We start from the raw sequence: 10,016 nt of genomic DNA, 5'->3' as shown, positions 1-10,016 counted from the left end.
TCTTTTTTGCACATATTCTGATGGGGAAAAGCCTTATGAAAAATGCTTACCTTTAGTAGCAATTTAACACAAATAAAAGTAATATTTTCACTGGAGTGAGCCCTGGCCAACTTCTGCCCAATCATCTCTCTGTCTGCCTTTACTTCACCATGTGCTACCCAGAAGATGTGAGTGCCACCTCACATCCAAACCATGGCCAGATGACTGGCTGCCTCTCTGTGGGTGGGACATAGTCTGGTAGGAGTTCCCAGCAGGAGCCAAGCTTGTTTGATCGGGACACATTTTCCTACAAGGGAGTTTTTATCCAGCCTCTTTATCATGCAAATTAGTATCATCTGTACTATTAGATATGGAAAACTCTCCTGTACTTTGGGTACAAGCAAATATACAGACACGCTGGCTGAAAGGTAGGTGATTAGCATTGTGAGTTGTGACCTACTGTTAACTTACCAGGAAAAGGTTGTCTTTCTGGGAGTCCTTCCCTATGGTCCATGCAGACACAACTGTGTGAGAAGCAAGGCCATAAACGCTGTCGAGGTTTAGATTTGGCCAGAGATATTTTCTCCAGATTTTTAACTCATGGCAGACTTGTTTTGGAAAAAAAAAAAAAATAATCAAGCACAATAGCACTTTGAGAATGCTTTTATTCAGACTGAAGTTCTCTTTTTCCCCAAAAACACTTGTTTCTTACTTAAGTATCAAAGTTTATGCTTTGTGGTCTACTGAGCACAGGATCATAGCTAATATTTAAGGATGGTAATTAATTCTAAGCTTCTACTAATTTTCTGAGGAGGAAAACTCATCACCTAGAAGCAGTTGCAGAGTTAAGTCAATAAAAAGGACTATTGTCCGAAGGACTATTGTCCAAGCACAGACAATGCTGTGACCCTGAAGAAAGGACCTGTGCATGGACAGGGGCAGGCAGGAGGGCGCTGCTGACCAGCGCAGGTGAAGGACACAGCACAGGTCTTTGGGGCATCTGCAGCAGGACACTCCATGTCGTCTCCCCACACCAGGAACTGATCCTTCTCTTTCCTCTGCCTGTTTCATGCAGCCGTAAACCTACCAGGCAGCTCACAGATTGCTGTTGATTCATATGGGACAGTAAAAGCAGATGAACCTTCTCTGAAATCTGTTCCAACTTGCCACATAAACACACACACACCTCCCTGATTTACAGACTTCCCAAAGGTGCTTCGGTTTGGCAGGAGTGTCATATTAAAGAGGGTGGAATCAGGCTGCTAGCTTTGAACTACCATAATGGAAAATACCCCCCAAACATACTGGGCATTTCTGCCAGCAGTTTTTCAAGCTGGCTGACCCGAGTCCCCAGCCTGCACCCCGTGTGCTGGCCAGGTCATGAGAGCTGGGCTGCCGACGCCTTCTCCCCCTCCTTGTCCTGCTCCTTGTTTTCCACCTCTTTGCTTTCCTGCCACTCAGAGCCTCTCACTGCATCCCCATCCCCGCTTTGCTTTTTCTGCTGTCTTTTCCAATCCCACCTGTCCCCTGGCACCGCTCAGCACCGCAGGACCAGCAAGCACCACCAGCACTTCACTGGACTCACTCCAAAGTCATCCCTCATGTACACATGGAGGAATATAGGTGTTCACCTTTGTCCTCCCCCACCACGCCCCTCCCCCCACCCCCCCCAAAAAAATCAACCAACTCCAGGGCTTGTTAAGCTGATTTCTGGGTGTACAGGGAGGAAAAAAAAACCTCTGCCAGTGAGATTCTATTTGATACAGCTGCCTTGAAAGAAGAAGTGCAGGTTTTCAGAGGGTTTTTTTAAGTGCAACTCTACTCTGAGGGCTCTGCTTAAGGAAAAGCAGAAGAAACCAAGAGGGTATGAGAGACACAGAAGACCTGTCCCTTTACAAAGATAGAGCAACACTGTTGTAAATATGGTCAGACAGAGCAGAAATACCTTGCCAGGCTGGAGATAGTATATTTTTGTATGCTTTGGAGCTGGAATAGCTGCAGGATGGGAGGAGGTTCTGGCAATTTTTTTTGTAATTTGGGGAATGGCCTTGGCAAGGAAGGGCTAAGGTGGAGAAAAAATGACTCCTCAAACAGCTTCTGCTATACCTGCACATTAAATTGTCCCCACTCCCTGAGACCTAAACATCTGGGCATTTCTTACCTGCCCTTTCGTGGGATACACACAGGATCAGTGTCTGGGTCAGGCAAAGTTGTCACCACCTGAAAACCCTGTCCATCTGGGAGAAAGATAGTGCAAAACACCTCCATCATATCCCACTTGGCCATTTGAAATAGGGGATTTTCTCAAGCAGGAAAAAAAGAAAAGTGAGGAGGGATGGCAACCTTGAAGAACAGTGCCTGCATTTGCGGTAGACCCCAGCTGTGGTGGGTGCTCTCAAGGCACAGGTAATTCTGTGCTTCAGCAGCTGCTGTCAGCCCTTCTGCTTGCTGCATTGCTGTTTGACAACGACATCTTCCTGTCTGAGGAAGATAACCTTGACACAGCGAGCCACAAAGCTCAGGAAAATGTGCAAAGCCAGCAAGCTTTTCCAGTTGTGCTGCAAGGCTTCCTGCACATTAATCTCCTCCTCTGGAAATCTTGAACAGCCAGTCAAAATAATCCTTTTGTAGAATTGCTTTCATACTGAAAAGGAAAGGACTGGGAACACAGATCTATAAATATCTTTTGGGATGCTCATCTCTCATCTCATGTACTCTGCTTAGCTACAAGGACTCTAATGAAAGTGTGTGTTCTAGTAAAATAAAAAATGATCCTGTGAATTCCTGTATATGAATGTCAGGTAACACACAGCCATCATATTTTATAAAGGCAAGAGGACACAAGACCCTTGGACCGGTTGGTTATCATTAGCATTGTGCTTTGCAAACTAGCAACATCACAGAAACACCATACTTACAGTGCATATACATACATATATGTGTGTGACTACCCACCATCACATCAGTTTTCTCCAGCATCTCATCCTTTCTGAAGCCTGACAAAACCCCAAAGAACAGCATGAACAGAGATGGAAATGTGAAGTGCAATATGAAGAAAAGGGCAATGCCGCGGTTTTCTAAATGCTGTCTTCAATTTGGATGGCCAAGGGAATGAAACCATGGGAGAAGAGCGCTGCCTTGAAAACCCTTCCTTCTCCACATTTCCAAAACTTTTAGAAGAAGAGGAGAAGAGAAGAGAAGAGAAGAGAAGAGAAGAGAAGAGAAGAGAAGAGAAGAGAAGAGAAGAAGAAGAGAAGAGAAGAGAGAAGAGAAGAGAAGAGAAGAGAAGAGAAGAGAAGAGAAGAGAAGAGAAGAGAAGAGAAGAGAAGAGAAGAGAAGAGAAGAGAAGAGAAGAGAAGAGAAGAGAAGAGAAGAGAAGAGAAGAGAAGAGAAGAGAAGAGAAGAGAAGAGAAGAGAAGAGAAGAGAAGAGAAGAGAAGAGAAGAGAAGAGAAGAGAAGAGAAGAGAAGAGAAGAGAAGAGAAGAGAAGAGAAGAGAAGAGAAGAGAAGAGAAGAGAAGCATTTTTGTTTGAAAAGTCCCTTAAGATCAACAAGTCCAACTGTTAACCTAACACTGACAAGTCCACCACTAAACCATGTGTGGCAGGATGTAAACCCCCCTCTCTCCCCCTCCCTCCTTCATCATGGAAAGAGTAGACACATCTCCTTCTCTGAGACTAACAGCTTCTTTTGTTTGGCTCCAGAGCACCCTGGCCAGGGTTGTTAGGAGAAGGGAGTCCTCAAGCACCAGTGAGCCACTGGGCACCCACAGCCACTGCGGGGGATGTTTGGAGGCCTCAGGGGCACCCCACAGCCAGTGTGGAGGTGCAGAGAAGCTTCTGGAATGCCTACAGTCAGATTCGATCAGCCTATAAAAAACGGGACTCTAGTCAAGACTCCGCCCCTTGTCATGGATCTCTTGGAGCAGGAGCAAGATGTTGCAGCCGAGAGCTCTCCCCGGGATGGAGGCTCCGCTTGCCGTGCCGCCACATGTGTGAGTAACATTTCTCCTCGCAGGATTGCGAGTGTCTTTACTTTCCATGCACATATGCACGTGTACTTTCTGTGCTCAATATGAGCACGTGTAAAATTAATCCTCGCATAATCGCAGGTGTGTTTTCCTCCTGTGCTTCCACGTAAGCATGTGTAACTTTCTGTGCACATTTGCATGCGTACTTTCCGTGCTTAACACAAGCACGTGTAAAATTAACCCTTGCAGAATTGCGAGTGTATTTACTTTCCATGCACATTTGGATGCGTACTTTCTGAGCTCAACACAAGCACGTGTATAAATTAAGCCTCGCAGAATCGTGAGTGTATTTTCCTCCCGTGCTTTCACATAAGCACATGTAACTTTCCGTGCACATTTGTACGTGTATTTCTCCTCACAGGATTGCAAGTGTATTATAAATTTACCCTTGCAGAATCGCGAGTGTACACTTCCCGTACTCAATACAAGTATGTGTATCTCTTTAAAATAATCCCACACCGTGTTCAGGCAAGTGTGTACTCCTCCCGGACTCAGGGCTGGCTCCGGCATTGTTTTGGGTGAAGCCACGTGCATGCACACTGTGGACCTCCTGAATTATTAGTTGCTGCCCCTTAATAATTTTCCTCAACTGATATCCGAATCTGTATTCAAGTCACTTTTGGAGTGCTAAAACCCTGTTTCTCACCAGTTTAATAAAAGTTGTTTTGGACCCTCTTGTCCCTTAAACTAACCTCAGGGTGCCTCTGTGACACCATGTCCCTAAGAACCTTGTCTAAATGCCTTTTAGACACCTGCAGGGATGGTGACTCCACCACTTCCCTGGGCAGCCTGTTCCAGTGCCTGACAACCCTTTCTGTGAAGAAATTTTTTCTAATATCCAATCTAAACCTGCCCGGGCACAACTTGAGGCCATTTCCTCTTGTCCCACCATTTGTTACTTGGGAGAAGAGACCAACACCCTCCATGCTACAACCTCCTTTCAGGTAGTTGCAGACAGCGATAAGGTCTCCCCTCAGCCTCCTTTTCTCCAGGCTGAAAAGCCGCAGTTCCCTCAGCTGCTCCTCACCAGACTTGTGCTCCAGACCCCTCACCAGCTTTGTTGCCCTTCTCTGCACTCTCTCTAGTATTTCAATGTCATTCTTATGATGAGGGGCCAAAAACTGAACACAGGATTCAAGGTGGGGCATCGCCAGTGTCAAGCACAGCAGCACAATCACTTCCCTGGTCCTGCTGGCCACACCATTCCTGATACAAGCCAGGATGCTGTTGGCCTTTTTGGCCACCTGGGCACACTGCTGGCTCATATGCAGCCAGCTGTCAATCAACACCCCCAGATCCCTCTCTGCCAGGCATCTTTCCAGCCACTCTTCCGCGAGCCTGTAGTGCTGCCTGGGGTTGTTGTGACCCAAGTGCAGGACCCGGCTCTTGCCCTCATTGAACCTCATACAATTGGCCTCAGCCCAACAATCCAGCTGGTCCAGATCCCTCTGTATGGCCATCCTATCCTCCAGCAGATCAACACTCCCACTCAGCTTGGTGTCATCTGCAAACTTACTAAGGGTGCACTCAATCCCTTCATCCAGATCATTGTTAAAGAGATTAAACAGAACTGGCCCCAATACTGAGCCTTGGGGAACACCACTTGTGACTGGCCACCAACTGGATTTAACTACATTCACCACAACTCTTTGGACCTGGCCATCCAGCCAGTTTTTTACCCAGCAAAGAACATGTCCATCCAAGCCATGAGGAGTCTGCTGTAGCAAACAGTGCCAAAGGCTTTACTAGAGCCTAGGCAGACAACATCCACAACCCTCTCCCCTTCCAGCAGCCAGCCACCCTGTGACAGGAGGAAATACACAGAATCATGAGGGGTTGAGGTTGGAAGGCAAGTTGGTAGGTCATCTGGTCCAACACTCAAGCAGTGCCACCTACAGCTGGTTGCCCAGGACCAGATTGCTTTTGAACTTTTCCAAGGATGGAGACTACAAAACTTCCTTGGGCAACATATACCAGTGCTTGGTCACCCTCACAGTCAAAAAGTGTTTCTCGATGTTCGGGATTAACCTCCTGTGTCTCAGCTTGTGCCCATTGCCTCTGGTCCTGTCATTGGACCCCAGTGAAGAGAGCCTGAAACCATCCCCATTGCACCCTCCCTCCAGGTATTTATACTAATTGATAGGATCCACCTGAGCCTTCTCTTCTCCAGGCTGAACAGTCCCAGCTCTCTCAGCCTTTTCTCACAGGATAGATGTGTCAGTCTCTTCATCATCTTTGTGGCCCTTCAGTGGACTCTCTCTAGTATGTCCCTGACTTCCTTGTGCTGGGAACCCTGGAACTGGACCAACACTCCAGGTGTGGCCTGACCAGTGCTGAGTAGAAGGGAACCATCACCTCCCTTGACCTGCTGGCAACACTTCTCCCACCGCAGCCAGGATGCCATTTGTCACCCTTGCTGCAAAGACACATTGTTGGCTCATGTTTAACATGGTGTCCATCAGGACCTCCAGGTCCTTTTTGGCCAAGCTGCTTTCCACGTAAGCATCTCCCAGCATACATTGGTACATGCAGCTGTTCCTCTTCAGGGGCAGGACTTAGTACTTTTCCTTGTTGACCTGTCAGACCATTTCTTCAGGCTGTTGAAGCTCCTCTGGATGGCAGCTTGACCATCTGGCATATGAGCTACTCCCCTGAGCTCAGTGTTGTGTGCAAACTTGCTAAGGGTATGCTCTGCCCCATCATCCAGACCTTTAATGAAGATTTTAAACAGGAATTGACCCAATATTGATCCCTGCGATACACCACTAGTTACTGGCCTCAAACCAGACTCCGTGCCACCGATCACCAGCTTCTGCTTCTGGCCATTCAGCCAGCTTTCAATCCACCTGTCTGCTCATCCAACCTGTACATGAACAGCTTCTCTGTGAGGATCTTATGGGAGAAAATGTCAAAAGCCTTACTGAAGTCCAGGTAGACAATATCCTCTGCTCTCTCCTCATCTACCAGGCCTGTCACTTCACCATGGAATTTTATTGAATTGGTCAAGCATGCCTTTCCCTTGGTGAAGCAATGCTGGCTACTCCTGATGATTTGTTTGCCCTTCATGTGCCCGGAGGCTGTTTCCAGGGACTGAGGTGAAGCTGACAGGCCTGTAGTTCCCTAGGTCATCCTTCTTGCCCTTTTTGAAGATTGGGGTGACACGTGCTTTCCTCCAGTCCTTGGGCACTTCTCCTAGTTGCCATGATTGATCAAAGATGATCAAGAGTGGTCTTGCAATGACATCTGCCAGATCCCTCAGCACTTGTGGGTACATGCCATGAGGGATCAAGGACTTATGCATGTCCAGGTTGTTTAACTATTCCCTGACCTGATCATCATCCAAGTCTTCCTTTCCCTAGTCTTTCCCCTTGGTCTTGGGGACCTGGGATTCCTGAAGGCAAATTACACTGCTTGAGCATCATTTGGTTTAAACGACTCATGTTAACTGTTGTTATCACCTTATTACCTTTAATGTGGCTGCAAATTGGCTGTTTAATAATTCATTTTATAGATCTTTTAGAGCTGAAGCGAAGCTGCCTGGGAGCAGTTTCCTTTCTGTTCCCCTTCAAGTAGTTTCTTTTTCCCTGACTCATTTCTGTCAGTATTTCCACTTTCCATTAACCCTTACAAATAATTATCACAGGTCTTTAAGTGGTGTGGGATGAATTTTGTCTTCTGTTCCTCAAGTCTTTGGTCTCTACGAGTCCTTTTAGTACTGAAATTACAAGAAGAAAAGATGTTGGATACTTTGGCTGTGTATGAAGTAATAGGCGGATGTTCTTTCTTGTCTTCCTTGTCCTCAGCACATTCTTGGAGAGCTTTCGCTCGTGGGCTGGCCGGTCTCTGAAAGAAGCTGTCAGCCCCTCACCCCCAGCTGTCCTGTCAACAGACAAAACTTTAAACCCTGTTTTTTTCCTCCTTGTCTACTGTTTGCCTCTTCTTTGCTCCTATGGGAAAGGCCACGAAAACAACAGGGGGGGGAAATAGAAGAAAAGGAATATTCTGTAGATGAAAAAGGTGAAGAGACACCAGGTGTTTGTTATTATAACAAACACCCGACCCACCACCACTAACCCAATGCGCTGCAGTGGAGGCGGCAGGAGCCCAAAGCGCAGCTGTCCCGGGACCGCTCTCCCCGCGAGTGGCACAGACACCCCACTCCCCGTGGGGACGCGCACCCGAGAATCAGCAGCGGCTCGAGAAAAAGTGGCGTCAGCGCGTCTCTGTGGCGCAATCGGTTAGCGCGTTCGGCTGTTAACCGAAAGGTTGGTGGTTCGAGCCCACCCAGGGACGCAGCGCAACCTTTTGTGGAGCTGTGGACTTTTTCCTCGCCCGCGGGAAGGGTTTCACGTTGGTTGTAGCCAGCCTGCGCCACCTTTATGCCGCTGGGAGCGGCCGCAGAGTCTTGTTGTTCGCCCTGAGGAGCCTCAACCAAAGCGAGCTCCAGGAGGGGCGGAACCACACTAATTCGTGCCGCCGTTCTCCACGTGGTCGCTCAAGAGCGGCTGCAGAAGCAAGCTATATAAGGGGCAGTTTCCGTAGTGTAGTGGTTATCACGTTCGCCTAACACGCGAAAGGTCCCCGGTTCGAAACCGGGCGGAAACACCACATTCTTTTCCTTCCCGTGTCACTGCGTAGGCCAGTGTTCCTGGTTCCTTCTTTAAAACCAGCCCGTGCTGGTGAGGCGGGACCAGAGCGCGCTCGGGGGTGGGGGGTGGCGACCTGCCCCTGGGCGTGGGCTGCACTCCGTGGGGGAAGGGCAGGGCTGCGGGTTTTATTTAGGAGATTTGTTTCATTCTCCCGCACAAGCTTCCCCTTTGCTAACACGCTCTTCCCTTATCCACTCGGAAGGACGACGTAACGGAGGAGAAGTGACACTCAGCTGGAATGGTCTGAACAGGAACAAAATCTTCAAAAATAGTTCCGTTGCACAAAGAAGTGACAGTGTTGTCACTGCTTGCTCCTGAACAGCAGTAGTATTCAGTAGTAACAGTAGTAGTTTCTCCAGTAGTTGGAGAAAATGTTTGGCTAGTTCACCCAAGAACTGCTGAAGTTTTGACTGGAGATAATGCCAGGTAATGATAATTAAGGTGCTGTGGCACAAAGCATCTAAAAATCTCATCTTCCCAGACTTGAAGGTGGAGGGAATGAAAAAGACAGAGATGGACACTCACTGAAAGAATTCAAAATGGTATCACAGGAAATGCCAATGCACAAATTATTTCTCACAGCTTTCCCCATTACTTCAATATTTTGCTCTGCTACAACAATAGAAAGAGCAAGCCAGGGAAAATATGGGTACAGAAAATCAGAATGGTAGAGTTACTGTATGGAAGAACTGTAAAACACTGCTTAAAGGCTCAAATATGTATTTCATACATAAAAATTATGGGCCACCCCCTCTCTAAACTGAAGAAGTTGACCACACAATCCACTAACAAGTTGGGGCTCTCCTACTCTTCAGCTCCCCACCTCTGGCATTTGCATTGACAGGTTCTGCAACAGGACCAGTAACCAGGACCAAAGTTCATTTTTCTAAAGATGAAATGGGAGATGTCTCCTTGCCAGGTATAATACTTGTGTGGCAGGCTTCCTGCAGTATTGCCACTGGTTATTTGATTGTGCTGCCTACCCGTCCTGTTTCTAAATAGGAAATTTGGGGGCAGGATCACGACTAGTCCAAATCTGGCCTTGGGCATTACAGAAGCTCCTTTAAATAGTTATTTACCTGAAAGAGTAATAGAGACTCAAGCCTGGAGAGAAACATCTGAGGGTTTCTTCAGCCTGTTTCTAGAAGATGTAAGCTGGAGGCCTCGGCCAGTAGGCCAGGCCTATTTCTTTACACTCCTTTCCCACCATTCGCTGTCCTTTCCATGCCCTGTGGTCCCACCACGCTCTGCTGTGCTGGGCAGCTTCAGCAGCTCCCTTGTGAACAACCACACTGTGTTCTTGCGTGGTGGTGCAAAACTAAGCGTGCTACAAACTTCATCAGCCTTACCATCCTGCCA

General features: G+C 47.7%; 2 non-coding genes across 2 annotated transcripts; both read left to right on the top strand.

The window, feature by feature from the left end:
* Positions 1-8,227: 8,227 nt before the first annotated feature.
* On the top strand, positions 8,228-8,301 carry TRNAN-GUU (transfer RNA asparagine (anticodon GUU)). Its single transcript has one exon. It is a non-coding gene; the product is annotated as a tRNA-Asn (tRNA).
* Positions 8,302-8,540: 239 nt separating this feature from the next.
* On the top strand, positions 8,541-8,613 carry TRNAV-AAC (transfer RNA valine (anticodon AAC)). The gene has a single exon. It is a non-coding gene; the product is annotated as a tRNA-Val (tRNA).
* Positions 8,614-10,016: the final 1,403 nt, after the last annotated feature.

The sequence above is a fragment of the Columba livia genome, chromosome 1 (assembly GCF_036013475.1).
Source record: "Columba livia isolate bColLiv1 breed racing homer chromosome 1, bColLiv1.pat.W.v2, whole genome shotgun sequence".
NCBI lineage: Eukaryota > Metazoa > Chordata > Aves > Columbiformes > Columbidae > Columba > Columba livia.
Note: the sequence above shows the minus strand (reverse complement) of the source record. Positions and strands in the feature narration are given on the sequence as shown.